Here is a 9241-nt window from a genome sequence, read left to right as displayed (position 1 = left end):
CTCCTTTCCAGCTTTTGGTTATCGATTTCATTGTGATAAAAACAGAGTACTGAATCACCATAAAAACTAAAAGTTCCTCATGCATACACCACCTTTTAGGCTGCCAAATGAGACCAGGAGAGAATGAAGCATTCTCCTTATACCACGACTGAATTTATAAAGTGATTTCACTTTTTAAATCACCAGTACATTAGCTGAATAGACTTTTATACTATATTCCCTCCTCCTCACTGGTGTTCCTCTGACTGCCTTGATTCAAGCACTTGAATGGTGACAGTGACTACCACAGCCTCTGATGCATCCCTGCCTTCCCCCTCGCCCTCCTCGATCCACCCTCCACCCTGCTGCCGCGGATGCCTCTGAAAGTAAATTGAATCATATAATCTGTTGAAATCATTCTGAACTTTCTCCTTAGCTGGCCATATGAAGCCGGTGAAGATCTGACCCTACCTTAGCTCTTACCATTTTCCCTTTCGCTGCCCTGGCATCAGTGCATTGTTGTGCTCTGCCCTTAATCTGTGGTGCTCCCTTCAGAGTTTGTGTCCTCTCCCAAATGTTCCCTTCTCCCCTTGCTCCGGGCTTTTCCCACTCAACCATCCAGTCTATCCATCACCTCTTCAGAGATGGCTCCTTGCCTCCCCCACAACATGTATCCATAGCCTCTGTGGTTCCTCCCTCAGCTCTCACCCCACCACACTGTCATGGCACACTTCATGTCTCCCCAGCTAGACAGTGATCACTGAGAGGGCTATTTGCCGTATCTTTTTTTATCTTTCTATCAACATTCCCTCATACAGGACCATTTACCACGGAGGTGTTGATTATGTGTTTGTTGAAATAAGATCCATTCTGATTGCCTAAAAGTAACTCACATATTTTACACAACACCCCCCTCCCTGCCATTTCTCTTTTGAACTACCCCTTTTCTGCCAAATTAAAAGAAATCAGTGTCTGTGTGTGTGTGTGTGTGTGTGTGTGTGTGTGTGTGCGCGCGCGCGCGCGCACGTGCATGCGTGTGTGTATGTGTAAACAAAACCATCCAGGGAGAATATATTCAACATGTTTATACAGGGTACAAGATCACAAACAACTCACTGTTTAGGTGATTTTTCTCATTTTCTCTTATATGACAGATATTGCTGAGCTCCTTAGAAGAACCATTCTGATCAGTTAATTTCAGTTGTTACTTTCAATTAAATCGATCAGCACAGACCATGCTTCATGGAGGGGTGATCAGGAAAATTGGTGCTTGTGGGTCTCTGATGCAAAACAGACTAACCTCTTCAGTATGTGATCTGGAGGTACCTTAAAAATGTTTTGGAAAGTTGTTCTGTAGCTGAGTTTGCAGTCACAGTCCACAGACTGGTGAGGAAATCACATACTTGGAGACTGTGCTCCAAGAAGTATTATTGATGGTGATGAAAATGTACTCAGAGAGAGCAATAAATCAGGGGCTATTTGACCCATTTCATGAGCTGCACTCCATGTTAGGTTTCTACAGTAAATTCCTCAATGCGTTCACCATCTTTCCCATTCTCCAGGATACATATGCACATGACACACACACACACACACACACACACACACACACACACACACACACACACACTTCAGCAAGATTTTGGTCAGAAATAATCCATCCAGGTGATATGGATACAGTCAGAACAGAGATTTTATTTTTTAACAAAAGTCCTACAATTTGCAGTCAGAACTGATGCAAATTGGGGAAAGAATTGTTGCTCTTTGATTGGGCAAGTCTACCACCAAATTAATTAGAAAAGCACTGTTGGTATTTTGAACACGGGGTATTATTATAATTAGAACAGTTGCCTCATTTGTAAAGGAAATAAAACTGTAATTCTTAGCAGTGAGTTATGGTTGACGGGTGAAGGAAGATACGTTTTCACATTCCATTATGAAAAAGATAACTAAGGACTCACATTTGTTATTATGTATGTCCTCTCTCTTGGCAAGCCCTTCCCTTTAGGCACTAGGCTCCTTGAAGGCAGACATGAAAGTGTCTATAGCTACTGTACTGACACTGGTCAAAATTCTGTGCCCCATGCAAGTGGCTTTGTCTAGACTGGTACATTTGTTATCTTAAAAAAAAAGTGTGAACCTGGCTCAAATATTGTTTTATTTGAAGCACAATCTCCTTTGGAGTGGATCTATTTCAGAAAGGTTTTACTGAAGTATTGAAAAGGATCCTTTAAGGCTGTCTGATCTTCCCTTGACATGGCAGAATTATGGGGAGCCTTTGATGAACTGAACACCTGGCTAAGTCAGGCAACTGGGGGAATAGAAAAGAATGAAGGGTCGGGTGGGGCACAGAGACTGGAGTATGTGAAGCAGCCAGAAGCTAAAGGTGGAGGTACCTCCTGTGTTCCAAGCACCAAGAGAGAGGAGCTGTCTCATGCTTTATTTCATTTCATTTAATCCTCCACCAGAAGCTTACAATGGAAATTATTCTGTCTCTTTTATATTTGAAGAAACATTCCCCTGGAGATTGAGAGATTTGTTTGTGTAGGCCATGCATGGCAGAAGCAGGATCCAAATCCACCTACTTTGAAGCCAGTGCTTTTCCTAACATCCCACAACATGTGGCATTACCCACAGTGACTTGAGAGTCGCTGTGCTTGGGTTTCTCTCACTTAGTGTGTGGCAATGGACAAGTCACTTCACTTCTCAGGGTTTGGTTTCTCAGCCCTCAGCACAAGTAACAATGCTTATCTGTGTTCATCGTAGGGGTGTTGTAATGACCCCACAAAATAGCACACGTTAGAAATCATTTTGTAAATTACAAAGCACCAAATGTTATAAAGGGTTACAGCCCTTGACCCACACCTCTTTATTAAGAAAGAGTAAGGCAATTTGGGAGACACTGGTTTTGTGGTCTATGAACTTGCATTCACAATTACGTAAAGATCTCTGCTGCTAGGGTCGATTAATTATAGCTGCCATTTTGTAGTGCACGGCTTATCTTGCATACAATTAATTATTCCATAAATCAAATAAGCAAGATGTTGGCAAATGACATCTGCAGTCTTTGATCTGACAGAAAAATATATTATGCACCATAAATATCACAAGCCAACTTCTATTTTTCAGACATTTTGATGCTGGTACGCAGGAGCAGGTTGTTACTGTGAATGCTGCTGGTGATGGTTGAATGTGCCTAGACCTCTCAACAGCTCAGGGGACAGCTCTTTAAGTTCTGACCTCAGGTTAGCAGGCTCATTTAACAATTCAAGATGAAAGTGGGATAATTGAGACTTCATTGAAATAATTGCATCAGGACAGCTAACACCCTTTGTTCTGAGAACTCTGGTCTCTGAATACTACTTTACTTATCTTATGTGACTTTGATTCCTTCTTCATTTTTCTTTTATTTAAAACTTTTTAAAACAATTTCATTGAGGAGTAGTTGACATATAACATTGGTTTAAGACACACAACACAATGATTTGATATTTGTATATATTGCAAAATGATTACCACAGTAAGTTACTGACCATCACTACACATAGTTACAAATGTTTTCTTATGATGAGAATTTTTCAGATTTACTCTTTTAGCAACTTTCGAATATGTGACACAGTATAATTAACTATAGTCACCATGCTTTACATTACATCCCTAGGACTTACTTATAACTGGAAGTTGGTACCTTTTGATCCCCTTTCTCCTTCTGTTAAGAGTACCTGGAATAGTCCCTGGCACATAGTGGGTACTCAACAAATATCTATCTCAGGCTCCAATCTTAGGCCATTTACCTTCTGTTTCCTTAGCACTACTGACTGGTTGCCTCTCCCCTTGCAATTTCACTTGACCCTCGGGGTCTTACACCACGTACAGGCCCTGCTGTATCCATCTGGATTCAACCTTAGCCTAGGATCCTGATTATCTCATAGGCTTCCAGTAGGCTCACACTCTAAGAAGTTACAGTTCTGTACATATTCCTGTATCTTCACTGCTCTCTACCCTCACCTGGGAGCACTCTAGCCAGGAAGAAGAATGACCCTTTCTGTAGCAATTGGACTTGGTTGAGGTTGACAGAATACAATCTGGATGGTTTGGTTTAGTGTATTTTAATGACACTCACAAAATATCTTTTTCCATTTCCCAATAAGGTCAGAACTTCTTAATAGGTAAATTTATAATTTTATCTGTTGTTGACCTAGAGATGCATAAATAGTTTTCATTTCTTTAATTTGGTAAATTATCCATGGATTGGTGAGTTATAAATGATCTCTTCCAGTCTTTTACCATTCTATTATCCTTTGGTTGTTTTCTTTTATGGTTTATTTATTTTGAGAGAAGAGTGGGGAGGGGCAGAGAGAGAGAGAGAGAGAGAGAGAGAGAGAGACACAGTCCAAAGCAGGTTCCAGGCTGTCAGCACAGAGCCCAACCCGGGGCTTCATCTCACGAACTGCAAGATCATGACCTAAGCTGAAATCAACAGTCAGACGCTCAATTCACTGGGCCACTCAGGTGTTTCAGTTTTTTTCTCTTTACACATTAGTTTGTCACTTAAAATGGAAATGTTAATTTATTTGAATCTTTCAATATTTCTCCAGAAACAGTAAACTTCTCTGTACAGCCAAGCATACCACCATGAAAAGGTCATACCATTACAATCTATCATGACATGTATACTGTATTTCATTGATTTCATTGATTCTAACCTGCACATCTTTTTACCAGATAATATCTCTAAAATTGGCCGCATTTTACAACTGCAAGCCTCTTGTACCATTTCATGATCTAATGGACAGTATTTTTTTAGTTTTTTTAACGTTTATTTATTTTTGAGAGAGAGAGAGAGAGAGAGAGAGGTGGGGAGGGGGGCAAGAGAGAAGGAGACAGAATCTGAAGCAGGCTCCAGCCTCTGAGCTGTCAGCACAGAGCCCGACACGGGGTCTGAACCCACAAACCGTGAGATCGTGGCCTGAGCTGAAGTTGGGCACAACCAACTGAGCCACCCAGGTGCCCCTATTTTTCCTTTTTTATAACTATATGAAATAATGGTATATCATGCAACCAGTGGTGCCTTAGAATTGGTGCAAAGTAACTTAAAGCTAATCATAGCTACAACTTTTAATTCACATTTGTTAGACATTGTATAGTATCTGATTCAATCTCATTCCATCCTCCTTTTGCTGTGCTTCTCTGTACTGCATACGCTGAAATGTTTAAAAGTTTCCCAGGCTTCAATACAGCCAGAGTTTGGCCTGAGAATGGGGTTTGCTAAATAAATGAGCACACAAAACTTGGAAGATGAAAATAAGACAAAGGGTGTCTTCTTGATCCCTTTGAACGTGTATTTCTGGCAAACAGGGTCTTGAGGACAACATATTACCCTGCAAGAACATTCCAGTGGACTTCTCAGATGCTTCCTGGTTTCCAGAGGCAGCTGTGAAGCAGCAGCAGAAGCTTCAATGGGTTTCTGATTATAGTTTGTTGGTCTCTAAATCACTCTTCTGCAGTGTGCTCTCTGACTCAATAGCTATAGTGGTGGGATCAGAGATCCCCTGGTAGGTAAGTGTTGTGTTGTTCTGAAGGTAATTTCTGGAGGCCCAGCCTGTAATTTATTCTTCTATCCCCTCCAGTAATTTTATAAATACCCAATTCCCTGTATTGGATAACTTCCTGTTTAAAATACCTGGAGTAGTTTTTGTTTCCTTTATGAGGGTGACTAACAGTTATACCAGATTATTAAATACACTCTAAAACAAAGAAAGTTGTCAAAGACATTTTCTTTCCATCAATTATAGCTATTTTTTAGACCTGAGAAACAGGCGTCAGGGTTTGTCATCATGGTTGAAGTAAACAATGCAATGCAAATGATTTCCTTTAGAGAAATGACAGCACTTAGTATTTTTATAACCTCATTAAATGACTGTAGAAGAAGAACTATTGTTGCAATAACATCCTCAATTTCTTTATCGAAGGCAGAGGAGCGTAAGCAAACAAGTAGGTGGACACATAAATAAATCATTGTTAAATTATGAGCAAAGAACTACACAAAATACTTTCACATTTATCTCTTCATTTGTCACTTGAAGAAATAGAGTTTAAAGGAAAAAACTCTGCTATATAGGATATCAACATAAACATCAGTCTGACCTTAAATAAGTCATTTCATTTTGTTCTGACTCAGATCTTCTTCCTATAAAATATGGAGAATAAGACCAGTCACTTGCCTGGATTTCAAGGATATTGTCAAGAAGAAGAATATTAGATAATGTTTTTGCATCTATTTGGAAAAGCCCTTGTAAGTTTGGGGTGTTATTAAACATGGATTAGGTACCCTAAGTGTTATTCTCATTGCTAAGACTTCATAAAGACTCATCAAAATTTGAAATCAAAAAATATATAGGAGATTGATCTAATTAAATAGAGCACATCTCTTTTAAAATTGTAGTTTCAGTCTGCACTGTGAAAGAGCTCTGTCCATAGACGCAATAATGAAATATATCCCAAGGTTAAACCAGGACTGTTCTGAAAGCCATTAGGGATCAGTTCAAAGCTAAATATAATTCACTAATAAATGTTCCTCATTTCAAGTTCACTCCTCAGAAATGATTAAAAGATACATCTTGGAAGCCAATAATTTTCAGGTTAACTGTCACTTTTTATCTGAGATTTGTTTTCCATTTTTAGTTTGTAGATCTGTGATTTTTAAGCCACATATTAATGTGCTCAGTGAAAACTTTCCTCTAGGATGTATCTATAAGGCTGAACAAAGAGAGGAAAACTAGCAACATGTCTTTTGCTTAAAATGTTTTCATTTCTATGAAATCTATTATAGAATCAAACTGGTGCCTCCTGCTAGTACCTCCTGTGCGATTTTTTCATTAGTTGAACCAGGGCTGAATGTCAAAGGAGTTGATTTAAATATAAGGAGAAAAATAATGTAAACTTGAGTGTTTTTTGTTTTTTTCTTTTCCAAGGTGAAAACAAATGTATTCCTTTCAATCTGCAGTTATGCAAAAGACTTACATACTTGAGTTATTATATCCATTTTTAAGTAGCAAGAATAGAAATTCCCAAAAGACTGCATTTCTATTGCTAATGCTTGCAAGGTAGTTTAATGTGATGGTTAGATGCACAAACTCTGGAGAGCTCAAATTCTGCCACACCAATTTATTAGTTGGGTGACTTTGGACAAATTACTTAACTTTTCTGTATTACTTAGTTTGGAAAAGGAGAAAATAATAGTATCTACTTTTTAGGGTCTTTGTTGGTGTTAAATGAATTAATACCTTGAAGAAGGGTCTTAAAATATAACCTGTTTCATGCAGGTGCTCAAGAAGCTGTGATCACTTCTGTAATGGTATCACTTCCTACAATTTACAATACTGTCATACTTCCTTGTTCATAGAGCCAATCCTATAATCCTTGATCATGTGAGAAATGATCAAGGCCAAACAAATTCTTTTTTCTTCTTCAAACTCAACAGGTTATATTAAATAACAGAAATCAAAACAATATGAAAGAATTACGAATCACTAAGCAAAGGATTGAGCTTGTCCTTAATGTTTTTACAAATATACTCCTATGACTTGATATGTAATTAACATATATGAAAAGGCAGTCATAGAAATCTAGACATCTCTAACACTTCAATGAGACGGATTTGTAAACATTCAACCACCTGACTGTATTCCTCAGCTTTTATGCAGTGGGTTGCTAAATTGAACAGACGTGGATACAGCATTTTCCCCAAAAATTGTGTCCAAGAAAAAAACGTATGTCCACCCCTTTTTAAAAAATATTTTTAAAATTTTATTTTTTGAGAGACAGAGAGAGACAGAGCATAAGCAGGGGAGGGAGAGAGAGAGGGAGACACAGAATCCAAAGCAGCCTCCAAGCTCTTAGCTGTCAGCACAGAGCCAGATGCAGAGCTCGAACCCACCAAGGTGAGATCATGACCTGAGGTGAAGTTATGTTCAACCAACTGAGCCACCTAGGTGCCCCAGGTATGTCCATCTCTTAAGATGGCCCATAGGGGAAAAAGAATGGTAGAAGGGGTTCCACAGTCAAATAATTTAATTGAGGAAAGTTGCATATTAATGTTCTTTCTTACAAATTCACATTAGTGATTGGTATATTAAGGTCTTAAAATAAAAAGACATATTTAATTATGTTTAACCATTTCTCCCAAATATTTGATCATAAGATTTTCACCCTTATTACTTTATTGAGAGTTATCAAAATATTATTTTATTGGGTTTTCAAAATTCATGGACTATTTGCTTGCTAGATTAAGGCCCTTGTCTTGTTCCCTCCAAGGCTGATAATGCCTGCTTCTGGCAATGAGATGTTTTATTTTTGTTTCTTTTATTTTGTTTTTTATTGAGTGATTGACTAATATTTTAAACTTCTTTCTAATTTCCCTTAGGAAATTAGATACCAGGAAGAAAGAAACTAATCATAAGGTATTAGAGGAGGAAAGATGACAGGGAATGTCCATACTTGGGAATCAAACCCTTTCAAATACTTTCTCTTTAGGACAATCTTGCCTATGATTTGGGACTTGAAGCCTAAGTCCTTTGGGCTTTGTTTCTTCGTGTTTTTTCTTCAATTCTCTCTTCCTCACAGATGCTTTAGGATGAAATGAGGTGATAAATGTTAAATTCCTTTATTAGTAAAAAATTGGTAAAAATATTTAGACTGGAGTTGCCATTCTTTTTGTTGGGATTTCAAGGACAGTGGTGAACAAGGCTGTGTCATTTGGGAAGAGACAGTAATTGCTTTATAGGGAAGTATTTCCCAGAATGGCTACAGTAGAATCAACCATTAAAGGGATGTTCAAATCATCCCAGGTGTGAATATAAAACCTTTCACTTTGCCTTTTTAAAATGAAAAATATTAATATGTTGCATTTCTCTGGATGGCTTTAGGTATGTGTAATGATTTTCTAAAATTAAATGTATCATCTCCTTTTCTCTTAGTTCTCATGGTTGAGTGGTTTGCTGCTCAGTGGTTCAATTTCATTTATATGGGAGTGGTGTTTCTCATATTCCTTTAGAGTATTTTTTTCTCCCTCCCATTCAGAGTCTGTCCATCTCATTATGGGGACTTCAACACCTGAGATGTAGTCCAGAAAACCCTGGATATCGTGTCAGAAATATTAAATACAGGGCTTCTGTCTGTGGCTTGCCCAGGTTCATGTATTTTGATAGAATGTAATGAAAGAGCACAATGAATTTCAAAGTGCCATAGATATTTAAAGTTT

Source organism: Panthera tigris, chromosome C2, assembly GCF_018350195.1.
Source record: "Panthera tigris isolate Pti1 chromosome C2, P.tigris_Pti1_mat1.1, whole genome shotgun sequence".
Taxonomy (NCBI): Eukaryota; Metazoa; Chordata; class Mammalia; order Carnivora; family Felidae; genus Panthera; species Panthera tigris.
The sequence above is the reverse complement of the archived record's forward strand: the minus strand, read 5'-3'. Positions refer to the sequence as shown.